The 24,086-nt window shown below is 37.0% G+C and overlaps 1 long non-coding RNA gene across 1 annotated transcript in view; it reads left to right on the top strand.

The window, feature by feature from the left end:
- Positions 1-9,770: 9,770 nt before the first annotated feature.
- The window catches only part of LOC126024467 (uncharacterized), a 431,184-nt gene continuing 416,868 nt past the window's right edge, over positions 9,771-24,086 (top strand). The window contains exon 1 of the long non-coding RNA XR_007500880.1: positions 9,771-9,812. This is a non-coding gene — a long non-coding RNA (uncharacterized LOC126024467). The remainder of the gene's footprint in view (positions 9,813-24,086) is intronic.

Here is a 24,086-nt window from a genome sequence, read left to right as displayed (position 1 = left end):
TTGTCCAGTCCTAAAGAGAAAAAGAGGCTTCAAGTTGAAATTTTTATCTATAAACTTTAAAATATTTTCCTTTTTAGCTAATAACTGAAAATTTAGAAAATATAGAAATGAAGATAAATAGACAATGATGTCTCTGAAATCTAATGACTATATGTATGAGACTCCAACTACAATACTTGAGTTTAGAAATATACTATTCAGTACGTACCTGGGAGTGGGAGAGAAGAGGCCAACCTTGCCTGGGGGATTCTAATGGAGGTGCTGGGATTGGAGGTAGAATACTGTCTGTCTAAAGCTCATTATTTGCCAGAATCCAGTCCCTGGTGAATGGCCCTGAAGCAGGGGTAACACAAGAATTAAGGAAATGAGGTAGACAAAATAGAGAAAAGCCTGGGGCCTGTGGGCTCCCAGCTTTGTGGACTGAGGCCCTAATATACTTTATGTAGAACATTTATGGTTCAGGAATAATCAACATGAAAAGAAGGGAGGTAACAGACAAACTCCTATCTAATGCTAACTAAGCCTTGGGGGGTTTTACACGTTGTAAGGGAGTGTGTGAAGAAATAGGAAGTTAAGATAAAATATCTGAAGATGGTCTTCCTCTGGAGAGATGGCAGATAAATTTAGGATCCCCCCAAAGGCATTCCCAACCTGCACCTGTGTTCAAATAATTTAGAAATTAAGGGCCCTCAGATATTTATCTGACCCATTCCTCAGACTATCAAATCTCTAGCTAAACTTGCTTATTTCTTGGATGCCCTCTTATCTGACAATATTATTAACAACTTTGTTTTTGTTTATTGGGGAGCATACCTACTGGTGCTCAGGGATTTCTTCTGGACTCTATGCGGAGGAGATCATGGGTTTGTAGATCATGACAGGCATAGAACAGGGTTCATAGCTTGCTATACAAGCACCTACATTTTTGTACTTTCTCTCCAGTCCATATTGACAGCTGTGTAAGTCACAATGTCTAATTTGTGTGTGTGTCTGTGTGTGTATGTGTGAGTGTGTACACCCAGATATTTAGGGGTAACTTCTGACTCAGCACTTAGGCAGTTGTTCAGTACTCACCTGGAGGTGCCCAGAGATACCTGACATGCAGGAATTGAACTTAGGCCAGTTTTATGGAAGGCAAGCATCTTACTCCTGTACCATGCCTTAAGGACTCAAATCTAACCTACATAAAATCACAAATATAAGAACTATATGGGGCCGAAGAGATAGTATGGAGGTAGGGCATTTGCCTTGCATGCAGAAGGATGGTGGTTCAAATACTTGCATTCTATATGGTCCCCAAGCCTGCCAGGAGTGATTTCTGAGCATAAAGCCAGGAGTAACCCCTGAGTGCTGCCGGGTGTAACCCAAAATAAAAAATAAATAGACAAAAAAAGAATTATAAAATATAAGAATCATACCAAGCACCCTATCATATCACAATGCAACATATATCAAAATTGTCTGTAAAAAGAAGATATGGGGAAAATATTATACCTGGAGACTAAACTACATACTGCTTCACAACAGATGGATCAAAGAGAATCAAGGAATAAATTAAGCAATTCCTTGGGAAGAATGACAATGAAGAAACAAATTGCCAAAACCTATGAGACACAGCGAAAGCAGTAATTAGGGGGATAGTCATAGCAATACAGGCCTAAGTTAGGAAAGAGAAAAATGACAAAATCAACATATTAAAGGGACACCTTAAATATATGGAAAATCAGCAGCAAAGAAACACAAAGACAGGTTGAAGACAAGAAATAATAAAAAAATAAGTCAGAGAGAGAGAGAAAAACGCAGAATGGTCTCACTCATCTATGGGTTTTAAGAAAAATGAAAGACACCCTTGTAATAATAATTTTCAGACACAAAAGAGAAAAGAGCTGGAAGTTCCAGCTCACCTCAGGAAGCTCACCACAAAGAGTGATGAGTTTAGTTAGAGAAATAACTACATTTTGAACTGTCCTAATATTGAGAATGTATGAGGGAAATGTAGAGCCTGTTTAGGGTACAGGCGGGGGTTGGGTGGGGAGGAGGGAGATTTGGGACTTGGGTGATGGGAATGTTGCACTGGTGATGGGTGGTGTTCCTTTTATGACTGAAACCCAAACACAATCATGTATGTAATCAAGGTGTTTAAATAAAAAAAAATTATGCATTAAAAAAAAAAGAAATAATAAAAAAAAACCAGAGCAGAAACAAACATAGAAAGAAAGAAAACAAAATCAATGAGACAGAAGCTGGTTATTTTGGAAGAATAAACAAGATAGACATAGGTAAGATTCACAAAGAAATAAAGGGGAAACATAGATAAATTGGATCACAAATGAAAGGGTGTGGGGAGAGAGGCTGTAAAATAAGGGGATTTCTGCAAGCTGGCTTTAAATATATATATATAAAAGGCTCTGTTTAGAGACTTGTGTCCCTGCTGTTGTGAATGCAGGATCAGCTAAGGAGAAAGTCATCCAGGTCAAACAACCTGTTTAGGCTAATAGTGCCATGAGCATTGTAACCACTATCTTTACATAATTCCTGATTTAATAATACCATGGTCATTGTAACTGCTATCTTTGCATACCATCCAAATCAATGATGCCAAGTACCTTGTGACTGTTGTCTTTACATACCATCTTGTTGCTGTAATGCCTAAGCTGTATTCCCCACATTCTGTTTCCCGCCTACAGTTTACCCTTAAAAGCCTTGTCCCTACCTTCAATAAGTGAACTTCCTTGCTTTGACAATGCTTCCCTGTGAGCAATCTGTAGCTTATAGTCTTTCCTTCCTTTCCCAAGTCTAGCCTCTAAGTCTCTGAGCTGGAAGAGACCCTCACCAACCCTTTCATTGGCCTCACTGGGGGGCCTAGTGTCAGAACCCTACAAAAGGGAGAGATTACAAAAGAACCTCAAGAAATTCAAGACATCATGTGGGTTTATGAACAACTGTATTTAGTTAAGTTAGAGAATCCAGAAGAAATCAACAGATTCCTGGATATAACATCTTCTGAGACTTAATAAGGAGGAAGTAGAAAGCCTAAACAGGTCAATCACAAGTAAGGAAATCAAAATAGTAATTAAGATACTCCCCAAGAATAAAATTCCAGGATCAGATGGTTTTACAGGTGAATTCTATCAAACATTAAGAGAAGAATTACAACCATTGATCCTCAGGCTCTTCCAAAATATTGAAAAGATGGGAATCCTTCCTAATTCTTTTTTATCAGGCTAATATCATGCTCATTCCCAAAGCTAACAAAGATATCACCAAGAAAGAAAACTACAGACTAATCTCAGTAATGAAAATGGATGCAAAATTTCTTAGCAAAATCTTAGTAAAACGAATCCAACAACATATCAAAAAGATTATACATCAAGACCAAGGGGGATTCATCTCAGGGATTCAAGGATGTTTCAAGATATGTAAATCAATCAACATCATACAACACATAAACAAAAAGAAAGACAAAAATACATGATCATATTAATTGATGCAGAGAAGGCATTTGACAAAATCCAAAACCCATACATGATGAAAACACTCAGCAAAATAGGGTTGGAAGGAAATTAGTGTAAAAATATCTAAGAGGATACACAGCTTTGGCACCAACTTATGCCAGGGTATATTCATACAACATCCTGACATTGAGGAAACAGCTTGATCTAAGCAACAACTTGATCTAAAGGCAGGTTTTCCCACCTCATCACCTAACAATGAAATAAAATCAGAAAACACTCAATCCTTTGATCTATGCAGAAGACTGACTGCATCAACCATAACTGAGCAGAACTTCTGGAACCATAAAGAAAGACTCTATTCTATACTTCATCCTAGGACCTGTGCAAAAACCAAGATCTCTAATTACAGAAGACTGATTTTGACAACTAAAACTGAGCAGAATGTTTCCTGGCACCATAAAAAGACTTTGGGGTTCGACAATGAACATGTTCAGAGCCTGAGTTGATCCCATGACTGTATGATTCAAGGGTAGAGAAACTGTCTCAGGCCAAGGGAATTTACCTTATAAGTTCCCTAATACTTACTGTTCCTATTGCAAAACAAAACAAAAACAAAAACTTGCCACACCAGCTCCCTCCCTTCTTTTTTTCTTTTTCCTTTTTAAAATATTTTTATTTATAGCTTCTAGACAGGGGCTCCACCTGCTATCCATTTGTTTAAAACAGAACTATAGAACATGAATCGTCTTGTTCTGCCTCAAATGTATTCCTACAAATTGAGAAAAAAAGTGGATGGTACCAGGGGCAAGCAGTCTTATGAGCATTGAGTGGAAATAAAAAATGATCAGACCCAAAGTTAAATACAATAGAATCAAGAGACCCAAACTCTACACAAAAAAAATCTGTTACACTAGCAGTTCAGGCAGTAGTGGTGTGGGATGCATGCTGGGGACAGTGGAGGAGGGAAGTCAACATTGATGGTGAGAACTGCCCTAATTCACTGTCTTCACAGTGAAGATACTATGTACCTTAACTATAACTGTGAAAGACTTGTAATTCATATTGGTCTCAATAAAAATTATTAAAAAATGTAGAATATTGGCCATTTCCCAATGTCCAGGTTGATTGGCTTGTAAAATGGCTCTCAACTTGAAATTTGTCTGTTTCCTAATGATTCAGTTGAGATGAAATAATTTTGCCAAACAATCACATAACTGATGCGATGTCCTCTTCAGTGTACCACCAATAGTTTGGCATATTATTAATTGTGCTAAATTTGGACTCCTTTGTTGAGACATTGTCTGCCAGATTTCTTCATCCTGAAGTGTCCTTCCAGTCATATGTAATAAGCATTCTGCAGTATTATATACTGAGATTATTTGATCATCCTGTTTCCCTCTAAATTTTTACTTAATGAATCTAACATCCAGTAACAGTGACCTTAACTAGTTTGACATTTTACATTAAAGATAAAAAATGGTGATTTAATTTTTTTATGAACCCTTCTGTTTTGATTAACTATCTTACAGAGAATCTTTCCAAAATCCCCTCAATCTGTTCATTTCTTTCTTAAAATTAAAACTTGGGAGTTTAGTGATCTACAAGAAAAACTAAGACATAGAACAATATCAAAATGCACTAATTAAATTTTATTTTCTTGTTTTGTTTTTGGGCCACACCCTGCAGTGCTCAGAGCCTACTCCTAGTTCTGCACACAGAAATTACTCCTAGTAGGGCTTAAGGAAACATATGTGGTGTTGGGAATTGAACCTGTGCGAGCCGTGTGTTATGCAAATGCCCTACCCACTGTACTCTCATTTTTTAAAATTAGTTCAGTAAACATCCTTACCATTTGTCACTTTGAATTCTTCATCATGGAATTTAGACCAATCTTATGTACTTGAGGACTTATGTGGCCTTTGTCTTCATCCATAAGCAGAGGTAAATTCTGCTGCTAAATCATGTCAGAGATTTTGAGTGCTAATATCAGGAACCAGTTTTGTTCGGAGCTGAGTCACTGTATATGGTTCTTTTGGATAGGCTCCATACCAAGACTCTCAATCGTTTGTGTTTGCTTTGGCTCATTCCTGATGTTCTCAATGCCTAATCACCCTGCACTTCTAGGAAGGTGTTCTGTCTACCAGGATGCCTGTGCTATCAGTGTCTTACTGCAAGTCAGGTACAAACCAGCTTGAGGAACATCAGTGACCCAATAATATTGTGACTAACCAGTCCAATTCTCTCACCAAATAAATATTCAGCAGTTATATCCAGTTGAGTGTGCAAGCAATCAGATGCAAGGAAAGAGAGATTTTGCTCCCTTGAACCTGCAACTGTATGTCAGCTCTGTGATTATTCTTGGGTTGAATGGAAGTTTTTTTTTTTTCACATACTGATTGGCAATTCACTTTTTAGGTAGGGTTGCAGGATCCCTGTTTATGTACACAATATCTGTTTTTTTTTGTGATTAGCATGTTTATTTATTTATTTTGTTTACAATATCTGGTTTTAAGAGCTAGAGAAGTAGTACAGTGGTTAGGGCCCTTGTTTTGCATGTGGCTGACTCAAGTTTGATGTTCAGTACCCCATATAGTCTTCTGAACTCCTAATCTATTCCAAAACTGAATAGATTATAAACAAATAAACAAAACAAAACAACAACAACAACAAGTAAATGATGGGCTTGAAACATACAGAAATAAATCAAATGAGCTTCTTGAGAACATTCCAGCTGACAGTCAGAGAAACAGTCTTCTCAAATGTAAATGGAATATACTCATAGTTTGATAATATGATTGCACAATGTGAGTCAGAACAAATATAAGAGGGTGAAACAATCGCAAATATTTTTTTCAAAATTTTATTGTATGAAAATAGAAATCAACAATATGAGAAAAACTAGAATAAATTAAAATATGAAGAAAAAACTCTTGAACAACTGATATATTTAAAAAGAAATTAAAGTAAAATCATGGAATATCTAAGAACAAATAAAAATAAAAACAAAGTTTACATAATACATGAGATATTGCAAAAGCATTTCTGAGAGGAAAACCTTTAGCTATTTATGTACATTTTAAGATACAAGAATGAATGCAAGAAAATAAATTAGCTTAACTAATATTTAAAGTTAGTATATGAATTTAAGTAATAAATATCTGAATAGAAATAAGTTAAAATGAAAGTTAGAAAAAACAACAAACATCAGTAAGACTTAGAATTGTTTTCATGAAAGATAAAACAAACATCCTCCTAGTAAGACTTAAAAGAAAAAAGAAGCTTAAATAAATGGCATTAAAAGTGAAAGAGGATAAATAATAATTGATATCTCAGAACTATAGAAATATGTAGGATCAAAAGAGACTTGTATGAACATTTATATGCCAACAAATTAGACAAACTAGAGTAAATGGAAAATTTCTTATAATCATACAACCTTCCAAATTTAAAGCAAGAAGAAATAGCAAGTTAGAACAGAGCAGTAATGAGTAAGGAAGTTTAATTAGTAGTCAACAATATCCCAACACAGAAAATTTCAGGATAAGGTAGCTTCACAGGCAAATTCTATAAAACACTGAAAAAGAATTTATACCAATTCTTCTCAAGCTTTTCCAAAAAAAGCTAAATATGAGGAAACATGTTCAAAATCATTCTAGAAGGTCAACAAATCTAGCCTACAAAGCCAGATAAGAAAGCCAGGACTGGGAAAGTGAGGCTTCTAAAAATAGTGTATAAAAATTGTATAACCTTGTGCTGTATAGACACCAGGCTATCTAGATACAGAGGTCTGATTTTCCCATCCATGACGAAGCAGAAGTCTTCTATACACCACAAAAGCACTGAGAGGAGAGTAAATGATCATACAAGGAGTCTATAGTTAATCCCATGACATTATACCTCAAGGGTGGAGAAACCTTGTACTTCCTAGGCCAAGAGAATTCCCTCTATAATGTCCCCAATAGTTACTGTGCCTATGCAGGGGGGGGGTGGGGAAGAAAAAAAAAAGCACAAAATAATCCTTTTATCCACTTATATATTTAATTATTGATTGATTGTTTTGACTTATTTATTTTTAATTAATAATATTTATTTTGACCAAAGTGGATTACAAATCATTCACAGTAGTATTTACATACATAGTGATATTGAATCAGGGGCATTCCCACCACCAATGTTGTCCTCCCTCAACCCCTTTTCCCAGCATCTATTCCATATCGCCCCTCCTTTGCTATCCCATATCCCCAGGGCTGTTAGTGTAAGTGGTCCCTTTTGTTTTTGTTTTGTTTTGTTTTGCTTTTCTATAGGAATCTTAGAATGGTTCCTCTTAAGAGATTTTTTCTTTTCTTTTTTCCATCTGTGCTTCTTATTTTCCTTTTTTTTTTAAAATTTCTTTTCTCTTTATTTGAATATCTTGATTACATAAATGATTGTGATTAGGTTTCAGTCATGTAAAGAACACCCCCCTTCACCAGTGCAACATTCCCGCCACCAATGTCCCAAATCTCCCTCCATCCCACACCACCCCCACCTGTACTCAAGACAGGCATTCCAGTTCCCTCATTCATTCACTTGATTATGGTAGTTCTCTGTGTAGTTATTTCTATAGCTGTACTCACCACTCTTTGTGGTGAGCTTCATGGAGTGAGCTGGTGTTCCAGCCCTCCTCTCATTGTCTCTGAGGATTGTTACAAAAATGACTTTTATTTTTCTTAAAACCCATAGATGAGTGAGATTATTTTGCATCTCTCTCTCTCCTTCTGACTTATTTCACTCAGCATGATAGATTCCATGTACATTCATGTATAGGAAAATTTCATGACTTCATTTCTCCTGATGGCTGCATAATATTCCATTGTGTATATGTACCACAGTTTCTTTAGCCATTCATCTGTTGAAGGGCATCTTGGTTGTTTCCAGAGCCTGGCTATTGTGAATAGTGCTGCAATAAATATAGGTGTGGGGAAGAGGTTTTTGTATTGTGCTCTTGTGTTCCTAGGGTATATCCCTAGGAGTGGAATAGCTGGGTCGAATGGAAGCTCAATTTCCAGATTTTGAAGGAACCTCCATATCGCTTTCCATAGAGGCTGTACTAGATGGCATTCCCCCCAGCAGTGGATAAGAGTTCCTTTCTCTCCACATCCCCACCAGCACTGATTGTTTTCATTCTTTGTGATGTGCGCCAATCTCTGTGGTGTGAGGTGGTATCTCGTTATTTTGATTTGCATCTCCCTGATGATTAGTGACAAGGAGCATTTTTTCATGTGTCTTTTGGCCATTTGTATTTCTTTTTTATCAAAGTGTCTGTTCATTTCTTCTCCCCATTTTTTGATGGGATTAGATGTTTTTTTCTTGTAAAGTTCTGTCAGTGCCCTGTATATTTTGGATATTAGCCCCTTATCTGAAGGATGTTGGGTGAATAGTTTCTCCCACTCAGTGGGTGACTCTTGTATCCTGGGCACTATTTCTTTTGAGGTGCAGAAGCTTCTCAGTTTAATGTATTCCCACCTGTTAATCTCTGCTTCCACTTGTTTGGAAAGTGCAGTTTCCTCCTTGAAGATACCTTTAGTCTCAATGTCATGGAGTGTTTTACCGACGTGTTGTTCTATATACCTTATGGTATCAGGTCTGATATCAAGATATCAAGGTCTTTAATCCATTTGGATTTTACCTTCGTACATGATGTTAACTGGGGGTCTATGTTCTCTTTTTTTGCAAGTGGCTAACCAGTTCTGCCAGCACCACTTGTTGAAAAGATTTTCCCTGCTCCACTTAGGATTTCTTGCTCCTTTGTCAAAAATTAGGTAATTGTATGCCTGGGGAATGTTCTCTGAGAACTCAAGTCTATTCCACTGATCTGAGGGTCTGTCTTTATTCCAATACCATGCTGTTTTGATAACTATTTCTTTGTAGTACAGTTTAAAGTTGGGGAAAGTAATGCCTCCCATTTTCCTTTTTCCTAGGAGTGCTTTAGCTATTTTAGGGTGTTTATTGTTCCAGATGAACTTCATAAGTGTTTGATCCACTTCTTTGAAGAATGTCATGGGTATTTTTAAGGGGATCACATTAAATCTGTATCATGCTTTGGGGAGTATTGCCATTTTAATGATGTTAATCCTGCCAAACCATGAGCAGGGTAAGTGTTTCCATTTCCGCATGTCCTCTCTTATTTCTTGGAGCAGGGCTTTATAGTTTTCTTTGTATAGGTCCTTCACGTCTTTGGTCAAGTTGATTCCAAGATATTTGAATTTGTGTGGCACTATTGTGAATGGGATTGCCTTCCTGACTTCCATCTCTTCCCTATTATTATTGGTGTATAAAAAGGCCATTGAGGGGCCGGGCGGTGGCGCTGGAGATAAGGTGCCTGCCTTGCCTGCGCTAGCCTAGGACGGACCGCGGTTCGATCCCCCGGCGTCCCATATAGTCCCCCAAGAAGCCAGGAGCAACTTCTGAGCGCATAGCCAGGAGTAACCCCTGAGCATCACAGGGTGTGGCCCAAAAACCAAAAAAAAAAAAAAAAAAAAAAAAAGGCCATTGATTTCTGTAGGTTGATTTTGTAGCCTGCCACCTTGCTATATGAATCTATTGTTTCTAGAAGCTTTTTGGTAAAGTCTTTAGGGTTTTCTAAGTAGAGTATCATGTCATCTGCAAACAATGAGAGCTTGACTTTTTCCTTTTCTATCTGGATTCCCTTGATATCTTTTTCTTGCCTGATCGCTATAGCAAGAACTTCCAGTACTATGTTGAAGAGGAGTGGTGAGAGCAGACAGCCTTGCCTTGTACCAGATTTTGAGGAAAGACTTTTAGTTTTTCTCCATAGAGGATAATATTTGCCATTGGCTTGTGGTAGATGGCTTCAACTAGATTGAGAAAGGTTCCTTCTATTCCCATCTTGCTGAGAGTTTTGATCAAGAATGGGTGTTGGACCTTATCAAATGCTTTCTCTGCATTTATTGATATGATCATGTGATTTTTATTTTTCTTGTTGTTGATGTTGTGTATGATGTTAATAGATTTAAGGATGTTAAACCATCCTTGCATTCCTGGGATGAAACCTACTTGGTCGTAGTGTATGATCTTCTTGATGATGCATTGGATCCTATTTGCCAGGATTTTCTTGAAGATCTTTGCATCAGCATTCATCAGGGATATTGGTCTGTAATTTTCTTTTTGGACAGCGTCTCTGTCTGGTTTTGGTATCAAAGTGATGTTGGCTTCATAAAAGCTGTTTGGGAGTGTTCCTGTTTTTTCAACTTCATGGAAGAGCTTGGCTAGTATTGGTAGTAGCTCCTCTTGAAATATTTGAAAAAATTCATTCGGAAAACCATCTGGGCCTGGGCTTTTCTTTTTGGGCAGATGTTTGATTACAGTTTTAATTTCCTCAGTAGTGATGGGGGTGTTTAGATATGCTACATCCTCCTTACTTAAATGTGGAAGGTTATAAGTGTCCAAGAATTTTTCCATTTCGTCTAGGTTCTCATGTTTTGTAGCATAAAGTTCCTCAAAGTAGTCTCTGATTATCATTTGGATCTCTGCAATTTCTGTCGTGTTCTCCCCCTTTTCATTTCTAATATGGGTTATCAGATTTCTCTCTCTCTCTTTCTTTGTGAGTTTTGCCAATGGTCTATCAATCTTGTTTATTTTTTCAAAAAACCAGCTTCTGCTTTCGTTGATCTTTCGGATTGCTTTTTGGTTTTCCACTTGAGTTCTGCTTTCAGCTTTGTTATTTCCTTCTGTCTCCCTATTTTTGGTTCCTTTTGTTGGTCATTTTCTAATTTTTTAAGCTGCGCCATTAAGTTATTCAGGTATGCTCCTTCTTCCTTCCTGATGTGTGCTTGTAGAGCTATAAATTTTCCTCTCAGGACCGCTTTTGCAGTGTCCCATAGATTCTGGCAGTTTGTGTCTTCATTTTCATTTGTTTCCAGTAAAGTTTTAATTTCCTTTTGGATTTAATCTCAGACCCACTGGTTGTTCAGTAGCAGGGTGTTTAATTTTCAATTGTTAAAGGTTTTCTTCTGTGTGGCTTTGTAGTTCACATCTAATTTCAGAGCCTTGTGGTCAGCAAAGGTAGCCTTTGATTTCTATCCTCTTGATTTTATGGAGGTATGTTTTATGTGTCAGCATGTAGTCTATACTGGAGAATGACCCATGTACATTGGAAAAGAATGTGTATCCAGTTTTTTTGGGATGGAGTGTCCTGTATATATCTACTAGTCCTCTTTCTTCCATAACTCTTTTCAGGGCTAGTATGTTTTTGTTGGGTTTCAGTCTGGTTGTCTATCAAGTGTTGATAGTGCTGTGTTGAAGTCTCCCACAATGATTGTGTTATTATTGATTTCTTCTTTCAGATTTGTCAGTAAGTGTATTAGATAATTTGCTGGTCTCTCATTGGGTGCATATATGTTTAATAGTCTGATTTCTTCCTGTTGCACATATCCCTTGATTAGTACATAGTGTCCATCTTTGTCCCTTACCACTTTTCTGAGTATAAAGTTGGTGTCATCAGATATTAATATGGCCACCCCAGCGTTTTTGAGGGTGTTATTTGCTTGGATAATTTTCTTCCAACCTTTGATTTTGAGTCTATGTTTGTTCTGACTATTCAGATGTGTTTCTTGTAGGCAGCAGAAGGTTGGATTCATCTTTTTGATCCATTTTGCCACTCTGTGTCTTTTATTTGGTGAATTTAGTCCATTGACATTGAGGGAGATGATTGTCATAGGATTTAATGTCATCTTTGTAGATAAGTTTGCTGTGTTTGTTGGTCTCTCTTGTCTTAGAGTAGACCTATCAGTTTTTCCTTTAAGGCTGGTTTATCATCTGTGAAGTTTCTGAGCTGTTGTTTATCCATGAAGCTGTGTATTCTTCCTCCAAACCTGAACGTGAGTCAGGCTGGGTGCAGTATTCTCGGTGAGGCATTCATTTCATTCAGTCTTGTCACAATATCCCACCACTGTCTTCTGGCCTTGAGAGTTTCTTGTGACATGTCTGCTGTAAGTCTTAGGGATGCTCCTTTGAATGTAATTTCCCTTTTTGATCTTGCTGCTTTCAGTATTCTATTCCTATGTATGGGATTTGTCATTGTAACGAGGATGTGTCTTGGGGTGTTTTTCTTTGGGTCTCTTTTAGCTGGTATTCTTCGGGCATGCAGGATTTGATTGCTTGTAGTCCTTAACTCTGGGAGTATCTCTTTGATGATGTCTTTGACAGTTGATTATTCTTGGAGCTCTCCTTCCTGGGTTTCTGGGACTCCAATGATTCTTATGTTGTTTCTGTTGAGTTTATCAAAGACTTCTGTTTTCATCTGTTTGCATGCCTTGAGTATTTTTTTCATTGCCTGTTCGTTTGTCTTAAGGTTCTTTTCCAATTTCTTCTGTTGTGTTGAGCTTTTCTGCATCTCATCTTCCAGTACTCCAATTCTCTCCTCAGCTGCTGATATCCTGTTGGCGACGCTATCCATTGTGGTTTTCAGTTGAGCAACTGTATTTTTCAGATCTGTTATTTCATTTTGGAGTTTTCTGATTTCTGTCTTGTGTTCTCTTCAGATCGATCTATGCATTTTTGAGTTCTACGAACAAATTCCATATTGCTATTCTAAACTCCTTATCTGAAAGGTTAATCAGGTGGTTGGAATTTATTAGGTCAACCGAGCTTTCGTCTTCATTCTCTATGGATGGTGTTTGCCTGCGAGGTTTCCCCATTGTCACACTTGTAGTGTGGTTTTTCCTGCGTGTTGTGTTGTGGTTCATTGATTAGAAAGAGTGCGTGGCTGCAAAGCGAAGCGGCCCAGGTCTTCTGCTCCCTCTAGTTGACAGTCCTCAGAGTGAACAAAGGCACAGCAGGGCAGAGCGATCCCACAGCCCCAGAATGTAGGCACTCACCAGCTTCAAAATGCAGTTTTTTTGGGGTGCACTCCCTAGGCCCCTGAGGAAACCTCTGGGGATTCAGAAGCACAGTTTCAGGCAGACAGAGATAGGAGTTTCCCCTGAAGTCCTCAGAGTGAACCGTTTTGACTTCTTTATTTTGGTGTAGATATTGAAGTTGATGTCTACAATTTTATTTTATTTTCTCTTTCTTTTTTCACTCCGGCATAATTTGATTTCAGGACTGTGGTGCTTGTCTTTATTGCTGCAGTGCTGACTCGATATTTTATTTGATATTTCTTTCTGTATCATTGCAGTGATTTAATTACCTTTTTCCTGTCCTCTCTCAAACTGAGGTTGAAAACCTCTAAAAGGACACCAAACATTTTCAGCTTATTTGATTTTTACCCCATTCTATTGTTTTTCTTTCCTTCACACAAAACCACATAACTCGAAAGGTCTAGTTATGCCTCTCAAATAGAGGGGGAAACAAAGGAGAGTACCAGGACCAAACAGATATATGATCACTAGTGTAGTAAGCTAGACACAGAGGGGGCCACTTACTCTAGCAGCCTGGGGGTGATGGTGGGGGATATGGGTTTCAGGAAGGGAACGGGAGTGGAGGAAGGACAAATTTAGTGATGGGAATCCCCCTGATTCAATTGTAATATGTACCTAAAATACTACTGTGAAAGGTATATAAGCCAATATGGTCAAAATAAAAATTAAAAAAAATTAAAGTAATTACATTTCAATTGAATTTAAATATTTCCAACAATGTAAATACATAATTTCAATATATATCACATAATGATTTTATTTTTATGTAAATATATCTGTGAAAACATTAAGTTGAGTAATTGTATAAGTAATTAATAAGTTTATTTAATTAATAAATGTATGTAAGCTCATTCATTTAATTAATAGAAGGATTTTCCTAACAGAAAAGTTTAAGGAAAGTAGGACTGTTCCATCGGTTTTGTAGAATTACATCACCCTAGCTCTCAGCCTACTTCATTTGATCTGTCTCTCTACCCTACCTGGTCATCTCACTGAGAATGTAACCTCCATAGTGGCCGATCAAGTTGTAGTTTACTACTTTTCTCCAGGATTCCAAGCTATTTTGACTTGACTACTGTATTTCACTAAAATCAAAGATTAACTTCCAAATAAAAAATTGTATAAGCACAGGGATAAAGAGGTAGTATAAAGGTTAATGTGAATACCTTGATTGCTGCTGACCTTGGATTAAATCTTTAGAACTATGTGGTTCCCCTAACATTGTTAGGTACCCCAAATGTTGTTAGAAATATCCTGGTCCGAATGAGACCTTAAAATTTATTTCTGATACTGATAACTTTGTCTCATTCTCTTCTTACCTTTAAAGTTTCACTGTAGATCTTCGCAAATCATAAAGATCATAAGAAGTACTTTGAACAAAAATTGTTTAAAATGAGACTGTTACCTTGAATGAAAAGAAACAATTCCTTGAAAATTACCAACTATGGAAAGGAAGGAATAAAAGGAAGAAGGAAAGAAGGGAGAGAGAGAAAGAAAAAAGAAAGCAAGCTAATAACTGAAAACTTTCTCATGATAAAAAAGGAGTAGAAACCTAGATCTACAAAGCTCTGAGTTTCTACAAAATAAACCAATACATTAGAATTAAAATGTCTAAAATTAAAGATAAAAAGAGAATACTAAGTAAGTGAGAAAAAGAGCAGATTAATATATAAGGGAACCCCATAAGACTTCTCTGCAAATTTCTCCATAGAATCTCTATAGGCCAAAAGGGTGTGTCAGATTGTGTCCAATCAGGAATACTCCATTCAAGATTATCACTCAGACTTGAAGGAGGAATAACAAGCCTTAAAAAAAGTTAAAATAATTCATTACCCTTGATTTATTGTCTTTCCAAGAAATGTTTAAGAGGGCTGAAGTGATAGTATATCAGGTAAGCATACAGTTGACCCAGGTTGGATCCCCAGCACTCCATAGGATCACCCCCAAACACTACCAGGCATGATTCCTGAGCTCCTACATTTTGGGTTGAATGCCATCATTCCTCACCCTAGTCCACTAATGTGTTTTTAGTATATCTTAGCAGGGATTTTTTTTTCTTCTGTAGAAATTCATTAAGATTTTTTGTTTCTTTTTTTTGTCACACCTGGTTGTGCTCTGGGGTAACTTTTGGCTCCAAGCTCAGGAATTATGTTCAAAACCATTGCAGAAAGTCAACAAATCTAGTCTACAAAGCTAGATAAGGAAGCCAGGACTAGGAAATTATTCCTTCCTTCCTTCCTTCCTTCCTTCCTTCCTTCCTTCCTTCCTTCCTTCCTTCCTTCCTTCCTTCCTTCCTTCCTTCCTTCCTTCCTTCCTTCCTTCCTTCCTTCCTTCCTTCCTTCCTTCCTTCCTTCCTTCCTTCCTTCCTTCTTTCCTTCCTTCGCTCAGGACATGCTCCTGCTCTATACTTAGAAATCACTCCTGTTGGGGCTTGAGACACCATATGGGTTGCCAGGAATTAAATCCCAATTTCTCATTAACAGATTCTACTCTCTGGTGTTTGTTTGCCTGTTAGAAATATGTCCAGGAGTCTCTTTTTCTCTTAATTTTCTCTATTTTGAGACCTTTACTCACTGGGGCCTAAGGAATCAACACTCTGGGTATCACCTAAAGCAGTATTTTTCAACCTTTTTGTGCAAAGGCACACTTTTTCATGAAAAAAGTCACGAGGCACACCACCATTAGAAAATGTTAAAAAAAATTTAACTCTGTGCCTATATAGACTATATATAAAGTAATTCTCTTGAATAGGAATCAGATAAGCACAAAAATTATTTTAAAATTATCAATAATTGTTCTTATTTTTGTTCCAGAACGGGGAACTCCTTAGCAGTATCCAGCCAAAAACTGTCCAAAGATAGATCAGCAAATTTTAGCTTGAAACCACAATTTTGTCTCAGTTCAGTTAGTTCCTCCTGCTCCTGTAAAGTCATGTCCTTTCCACCAACTGATGCTGAGCTATAAGGGTCCCTAACCCAGTCAAGGCATTCAGTGGAGAGGGAAGAGAAATAAAATGAGAACTTCTAGAGAGTTTTTAAGTGTTTAACTATAACCTCACACAGTGCAGTAGTGTGAACACCTTGCCATTGCTTGGTGAGTGTAAACATTTCAAGATTGCCACTTTCAACGTGTCGATGCCAGAGTTGCACCTTTGAAAGGAATCCATTTATTTTATCTGTACGAGTAAGCAGGTTTTCATTTCTGCCTTGCATTCATGTGTTCAGTTCATTCAGATGGTGAAAAATATCTGCCACGTATGCCAGCCTTGCACACAACTCATCACTTGAAAGCAGTTTTGCATAATCTGACTTCTCATTTGTCAGAAACACTTTAAGTTCCTCCCGCAGTTTTTTTTTTGTATGAACACAGGAACCAAGACCTCGCCACACAACAACCTCCATATGAAACAGCAAGGTTTTATGCTTCTCTTCTATCTCCTTACAAAAAGCTGCAAATACGCAACTTTTCACAGGTCGTGACTTTACAAAGTTTACCATGCACACAACATTGTCCAACACAGGAACTAGGTCTGCTGGTAAAGTCTTGGCTACAAGGGCCTCATGGTGTAAAAATCAATGTGTAACAATCACATCTGGATTTCTTTCCTTCACTCTGCTTACAAAGCCTTTGGTGCGCCCCACATGGCTGCAGCTCCATCGATGCAGACACTTGTGCAGTTTTCCCAATTAAGTCCTACTGTTTAAGGTATTCTGATATGACATGAAAATTTTCTTCTTCTATTGTTTTTCTGGCAATGCCTTGCAAAGAAAGAAGTTTTCTCTAATTGCATCACCATCCACAAAATGCACATTGGCCAAGAGTTGAGCATGTCCACTGATATCAGTAGACTCGTCAAGTTGCAATGCAAATTTCTCACTGATACAGATCTTTTCCAAAACCACACTTTTGATGTCTACAGACATGTCATTAATATGTCTGGAAATTGTGTTGTCTGATAGATAACTGGCTATTTTCTTAGCTGTTTTAGGTCCGAGCATCTCCTCTACAATAGCTTTGCAGGCTGAAAATATTAATGTCTGCCACAGTGTGCGACTTTTTTTGACTTGGTAAGTTCAGCATCTTGATCGCTAGCTTTAAGAGCTCTTTTATTTACCTTTGTGATTTTTCTCATGAAAGTTGCCTGTTTCTCCGTGTTTTTAAGCAGGTGAACAAAAAAGCCCCATTCTTGTTTTGAAGTGAAGGGTGTTTCATTTGGAGATGGCGTTTAAGTTTACTTGGGACCATAGCACTGTTAGTTTTTTTTTTTTTTTTTACCACATTCCACGCACAGTGGAGTTGATTTCTTTCCATCTCTGGTGAAAGTAAATCCAAATGAAATATAGCTCTAGCTATATTGCCTTGTGCCAGAGAATTTGCTTGAGCTAACCATCTTTGCTTTCTTTTGATCCCCATTCATACTTGGGCTCTCATCTGGTTCTGAACTTTGTTCAGAGTCCATTTCTTTCCTTTTCAAAAACTTGTTCACTGCAGTATCTGCTCCTATCTCACTGTCACTCAGTACTTACTGCACTTGTCTCCTCCAGATAGCCGCTGTCTGTCACACTCAGCACTCTTCTGTGCATGTCTCCATCCATGTCCATCAGTAAGTGCTCTTCTGCTCATGTCTCCTCCAGATCCATCACTCAATGCTCTTCTGTGCTGCATCTGTAATAATCCTCCAGAATTCAGATCCATCAGTGCTCTTCTGTGCATCGGTGATCTACTGCAATGTCACATCCTGTCAGTGTAACAGTGACACCGGAGCTATTTATAGTCTGTAACATGCACTTTGGCTCACAATGATTGGCCTATTTGTGAATCTAAGTCTAGTGTTACGGATGAAATCGGAATTATTCCCATGGCGCACCAGACAATATCTCACGGCACACTAGTGTGCTGCTTCACAGTAGTTGAAAAACACTGACCTAAAGGTTAGTAGCAGCTGGAATTTAATATCCTCTAGGAAGGTGCTGATAAAAATATTGAAAAGACAAGGACCAAAAGTAAATATCATTGTTTTAGAAAGGGGTCTCAGCAGAGAGGCCATCAATAGAGTTGGTCTGTTACAAACTCAATACCCAGAAATTTCTATTACCATTGACCAGAATCTTAGATGTTGAAAGCCTAAAAAGGGGACTGCAGAGCCAGACAGACTCTTTGGCTTTAGTAGTGTTCCAGTGCCCAGAAGAAAGGCTGTGTTTGTTCCCTGTGAAAGAATATTATCTGTACAAGAAATCCAGTATTGTCTGAGAGCCCTTGGAAAAGCTAAGAGACAGCATTCAGACTTATGAGGAGAGAATAAGGAAAAATATTTGAGAAAACTGGGCCACTGGGCTTCTCGGTTCTCTAGTGTTTTCCTCAATCTTCCACCATGCACTGACTGACCCACTTCTAGTTTATGGTCAAAGCAAGTTCGCAGGGTGATGTGAACTTGAAGGGGCTTTTAAGGCACTTCCTGACAGTCAGTTGGAGGGGATTGGAGGGTCTAAAATGGCTTGGCTACATGCTGAAATCCTGACAGCTGGAAAGGTCCGCTATCACCAGGTTAGAGACTTCTGCAGATTCAGTAGGCCTCCTGCTTGATCTCATAAACTAGGCTGTTACCATCTGTCATTTGAATCATCCCTGGCATAGCTTTTAAATCATGCTTACAAGAGTACACTTGCTCAATCATTGCCATAGCTCTTGGCTCTAATTTATACTGAAAGGCAAGTTTCTGAAACATAGACTTCTTGACACTTTTACTGGTGATCTACTAAATAATCACAGAAATGAGCTGTTTACTCTGGTAACTATTGTCAGTCCTTCTGTTAAACACAGAACAAAATAGATTTATTTTTGTCTATAATTTTAGATTGATCTTTAATGGCCACTTTAGGCTCAGCAGCAAGGTAGGCTTTCTCCAATTTGCTTAATACTTTTTGCTATTTTCCCCATATTGTATGGTTTTGTGTCTTTTCTGAATGCCTTTTATTTGTCCTATTTTCTCATATATATATATATAAATAGATAGATATATGCAATTTGTCACCCCTTATAGTTATTTTATTTTTTAATTTCTTAATTTTCTAATTTTTTTCACAATTTAGGTTTTTTTTTATTTAGGCTATTATTTCCCATATTTTCAACATTTGTCACTATCTGGCTTAGGGGAAAATCAACTAAAAGGCTTTGACTTGGGTGTTCTATTTTCTTTCATTATATCTTTGCACAGGTATGTATTGTTTAAGCTTCATTTTGAGAAAATTTGCTATACTGGACAAGAAATAGGTTAAAGTGTGGGAATGATTACATATGTTTTTCTTTTGTACTAAAATACAGTACAGTGGTAAGGCACTTTTCTTGCATGTGACCAAGCCTGGTTTGACTCCTCAACACCACATAGGGTTCTCTTAGCACTGCTGAAATTACCTCTGAGCACAGACATAGGAATAGTCCCGAGCACTACTACTTGGTATGACCCAGCTCTCCTCTTCTTTCTCTCTCTAATAAATTAAACACAGTGGAATGCAATAAAATAAAATAAGGGTCACTCCTGGTGATGGTTAGTAGATGGTTGGTTCTATAGGTGCAGGCCTGAAAGCTTGGTTGGGTGGTTGAGACTGTTAGGTGGTTGAGGGTTAGAATGCTTAGCATCTATTGTCTGATTATTGCCCTAGTCGAAGTGCAGATTTTATGTACAGTTTCTTTCTTTAGGAGCTTCCTCTTAAGTTTCTTGTGAAGGACTTTTTATTTCCAAATTTTATTCTTTGTGAGTGTGGTAGAACTTCTGAATTTTCAACTTTTTATTTTTTTAATAGTATGCTCAATTTATTGCTTTAATTTTGTTCACAAATAAGTTTCTGAAACATCTTCCCAAGTTTCCCCTTCTTTTTCCAGAGATGACACTTTCTCAAGATTTTTACCCCAACTCTTGCAAATATTTAAATTTTATTCTTTTGATTAAAAAACATTTTTATTCTTTTAATAAAAAAAAAAAGCTCCAAACTACCATGTTGTATACTTATATTTAGTATTCTTCCATTGATTAAGTCAAGATTTCTTGGGGGGGGGCATTGTATCTGTTTTTCCATAGCTAGAACCCTGCTTTTGCTTATTCTTTTCTGAACTGGAATTTATAAATTTGACCAGTCACTAGTTTTGTGGCATAATTTAAAGCTACTAGTATCCAGTTGGTTTGACCTGCTCATCTTGTAGATCTTATATGTTTTTTTTTTATGAAACTTCAGAGTACAGATTGTAGATTTCTTTTTAACTTCCTCATTTTTAATGTACAAATTTAATTAAGTATTATCCTGGTTATATTAAATGGGCTTCCTTTTTTGGTGGAGGGATTTGGACCACACCTGGAAGTGTGCTACTACTCTGAGCTACTCCAAGCTCTAAGCTCAGAAATCATTCCTTGCAGATACAGGGGACCATATGTAAAGCCAGGGATTGAATTTAGGTTAGCCATGTGCAAGGAAAATGCCATACCCACAGTACTATCACTCTGGCTTCAATTATGAGCTTCTTGTTAATCTTACAATATAATTTCACTAATCATTAATTCTTTCCTAATCCTATAGCTACTATCATTATTTATGAATAGGGCTATGTTATTTAGCTAAATGAATTGTCATGTATATAATTGATTTTAGTTATTAATATTTATATTGGAAATTAAATGTTACAAGTATTATTTGGCATTAATAAATTCTGCTCAGGTAATTTTGAGAGATGTACACTTGTCCTAGACTATGCTTATATAAAGTCTTTAAGGAGAAATGATTCAAAACAACATGACAAAACTACCTAAATGTGAAGAAAACTGAAATGTCTGCTAGAATAGACAGTGAAAATATATATATTTTATATTCTATAGAGTTTTCATTAACTGTTTAGGACTTTGCTTAAAACACACCAGAAATAAGCCTAGGGAATGTCAGATTGAATAAACTTGGTAGTTATATTAGAGGCTTGGTGGAGTCAAATACAACAGCCCTGTTTTAGAATGAAGGTCATAAAAAAGTGCTTCCATCTGAGGGTGACATTTATTCAGGTGACTCCTAGGGATTAGTAGCCATGTGATCTCGTCAGTTGGTTCCCTTCCCATTGCAGTGGGTGGTGATGATTGAACCAGGGAAATGAATGAGACTTGCAGCTCTGGATATGGTCAGTCTCCATAAATCCTTTCTTCCTTTGTCTGAATACATTTGGGCATCCACAGTAGTTTATTTCCAAAGTATATAAAGGCACAGAGGCCAAGGGTGTAATCTTGGAGCTATTTAGAGTGGCTGTAGTCAAGACAAGCAGCTGTTCCCAATTATTAGTCCATATATTCTAGGTGCCAGGGAAAACCCAAAAGGGTGTCACTAAATTGAATTTTAAAGTGACCTCCTGTTCAGATGAAAATCTCCTAGCTGTTGCTTTTTTCCTCTGAAGATTGGTTCTCCTATTGAACAAGTTTGCAACACACTTGTTATGAATGAATCATTGCTACTACCTATAGAGGAAATCAGAATTATTCCATAGGGCTTCTAAGGAATGTGAATTTACTTTCCAAGGAATCCTTTTGAAATACTATTGGGCTAAAAGCCTGAACACAATGAGAAGTCATATATTTGAAAGAAAGTATGGGGGGGTGAATTCTAATTATGGAAAATATTGTGATGTTTTCAATTTATTGAGTGGGATAAAAGCAAGATTGCATGGGATGTGTTTGATTTCGGACACACATTTTGCCAATTTCTTCAGCAACTTGGAACTTCAGGTTAATTTTCTGCTAAGGGAAACAGTTTTCTTTCATATCTTTTGAGCTTATCACTAGTGTAGAAGTAATGTCTGCCATATAAGTCTTTGAAAAAATAGGAGCCCTGTTGGGACATTGTGTTCTTTCATCACAAAACCTTATGTTCTAGTCTCGCTTCTACCAGTACCATCCACTTTAGTGCTAATTACCACACACTCTACAGTCACATTGCCTGGGCCTTGACTTTATTGTACTATGTGGTATGACTAAGGAAAGATCAGTTGTCATACTTTTTAAAATTTTGCTAAAATTTAATTTTTGGTTTTAGTGCCAGACCTGTTGATATGCAATGCATATTGCTGGCTCTATACTCTGTATATATGTATCCATCGGGTTCAACCTGGGTCTTCCAACTATAAGGCTAGTGCCCTATTTCTCCAGTTCCTAACCTCTTTTTTTAATATAAATACTCAGTTTTCTTAGATGTGAAATGGAGAGATAAACTCAATGCTTCAGAGGGTTTCTGTGACAAGTAATAAAGGCGGGGCTTTACTTAGGAGGGTTTACCAAATATTTGCAGCAGGTTTTATCCTCCTTCCATTATCTTAAACTATTGTTTATGATAAACTGTCAGGGGATCTATATGTGAAATTAAAACAAAGTTTTATTTCTCTAACTCCCTTAATTAAAGTTATACATGTGCCTAACATGAACTACTTAAATTATTGAAGTCATTCTTTTTTCCATTCTCCCTTATATGTGTGTAGAGATTAAGTTGAGATAACTGAGAAGCTGCTTCAGAATTCACAAAACTGATCATAGAATTTTTTTTGTTTGGCTATGAAAAACAACATCTCCTGGAAGCCAAGTCAGAATGTCAGTCAGCCACCCAGCTCTCTAATAATCTTGGTGGGTGAAAAATTCCTCACTCTGCTCCTTTTTCCTTGGAGATATTAAGAATCGATATTAAGAATTAAGATATTAAGAATGTATTTTAGAAAAACACATTAGGTGAATGCCGATGTAACACAAAAAGATAATATGTTAATTATATATATAATTCCATATGCCTTCAAGAGATAGATCAATTTAAGATTTATCTTACAAATAAAAAGTACCCATTTAATTAGTTGTCAGAGTTAGTGAGCAGATGTCTTAAAGAACATAAGAAAACTCTTTGAACAGCAGCACAGAAAGTTTAGTTGTTCTGTTTTACTGTGGTGAAGTGCCAGGTTGACTCGAGAGAAATCTTTCTATGTGGTGCCTAGGAGTCTAAGGCTTAAGTTGAATGCTCAGGCTGTTTTTGGTCCTTCCCATGTCAAGAACATAAACTCAAGGGAAACAGGCCCTTTATTTCACACAAATGAATTCTTAATAGTTGATGTTTATGATTTTTATATACAGGTTTTATGACTTATTTTATGTCTACAAGGCTCCTAGGTTATATGTCCCCGAGTTCAATATTTCCCTTTCATTCTCTCAGACCTAACTGTATTTGATATGCTGTATTTGATATGCTATCTTTTATTTTGCAGAGTTCCTTTGATCTCTGCTGAGGAAAGGCGCCATATAAGTGCAGAAATTCATTAGAATCATACAGAAGAGTGACTTTATGGGTAAAGTCTAGCTTAGAAATACTGCAAATTGAAGAGAGAACTAGCTTTCGAATGCCTACATCAAAGTATATGTGAACATAGGCTAGTTGGTTTAAGAAATGTCTTTAACTGTGCTTTCCATAAAGTAGACATACATTTAAAAAAAGAAAATTAACACAGATTTTAAGTGTTCAGCCTAATAAATTTCAGCATAGAAACTATTCCACATAACCAGCAACCAAACTAAAAAATGAAGCATTTTAGTATTCATTATTTTTTCTTTTTTTTATAAATTATCTCTATTTAAACACTGTGATTACAAATATAATTGTAGTTGTATGATTACAGTCATGTAAAGAAGACCCCCTTTCACCAGTGCAGGATT

Source organism: Suncus etruscus, chromosome 12, assembly GCF_024139225.1.
Source record: "Suncus etruscus isolate mSunEtr1 chromosome 12, mSunEtr1.pri.cur, whole genome shotgun sequence".
NCBI classification, from domain to species: domain Eukaryota; kingdom Metazoa; phylum Chordata; class Mammalia; order Eulipotyphla; family Soricidae; genus Suncus; species Suncus etruscus.
Note: the sequence above shows the minus strand (reverse complement) of the source record. Positions and strands in the feature narration are given on the sequence as shown.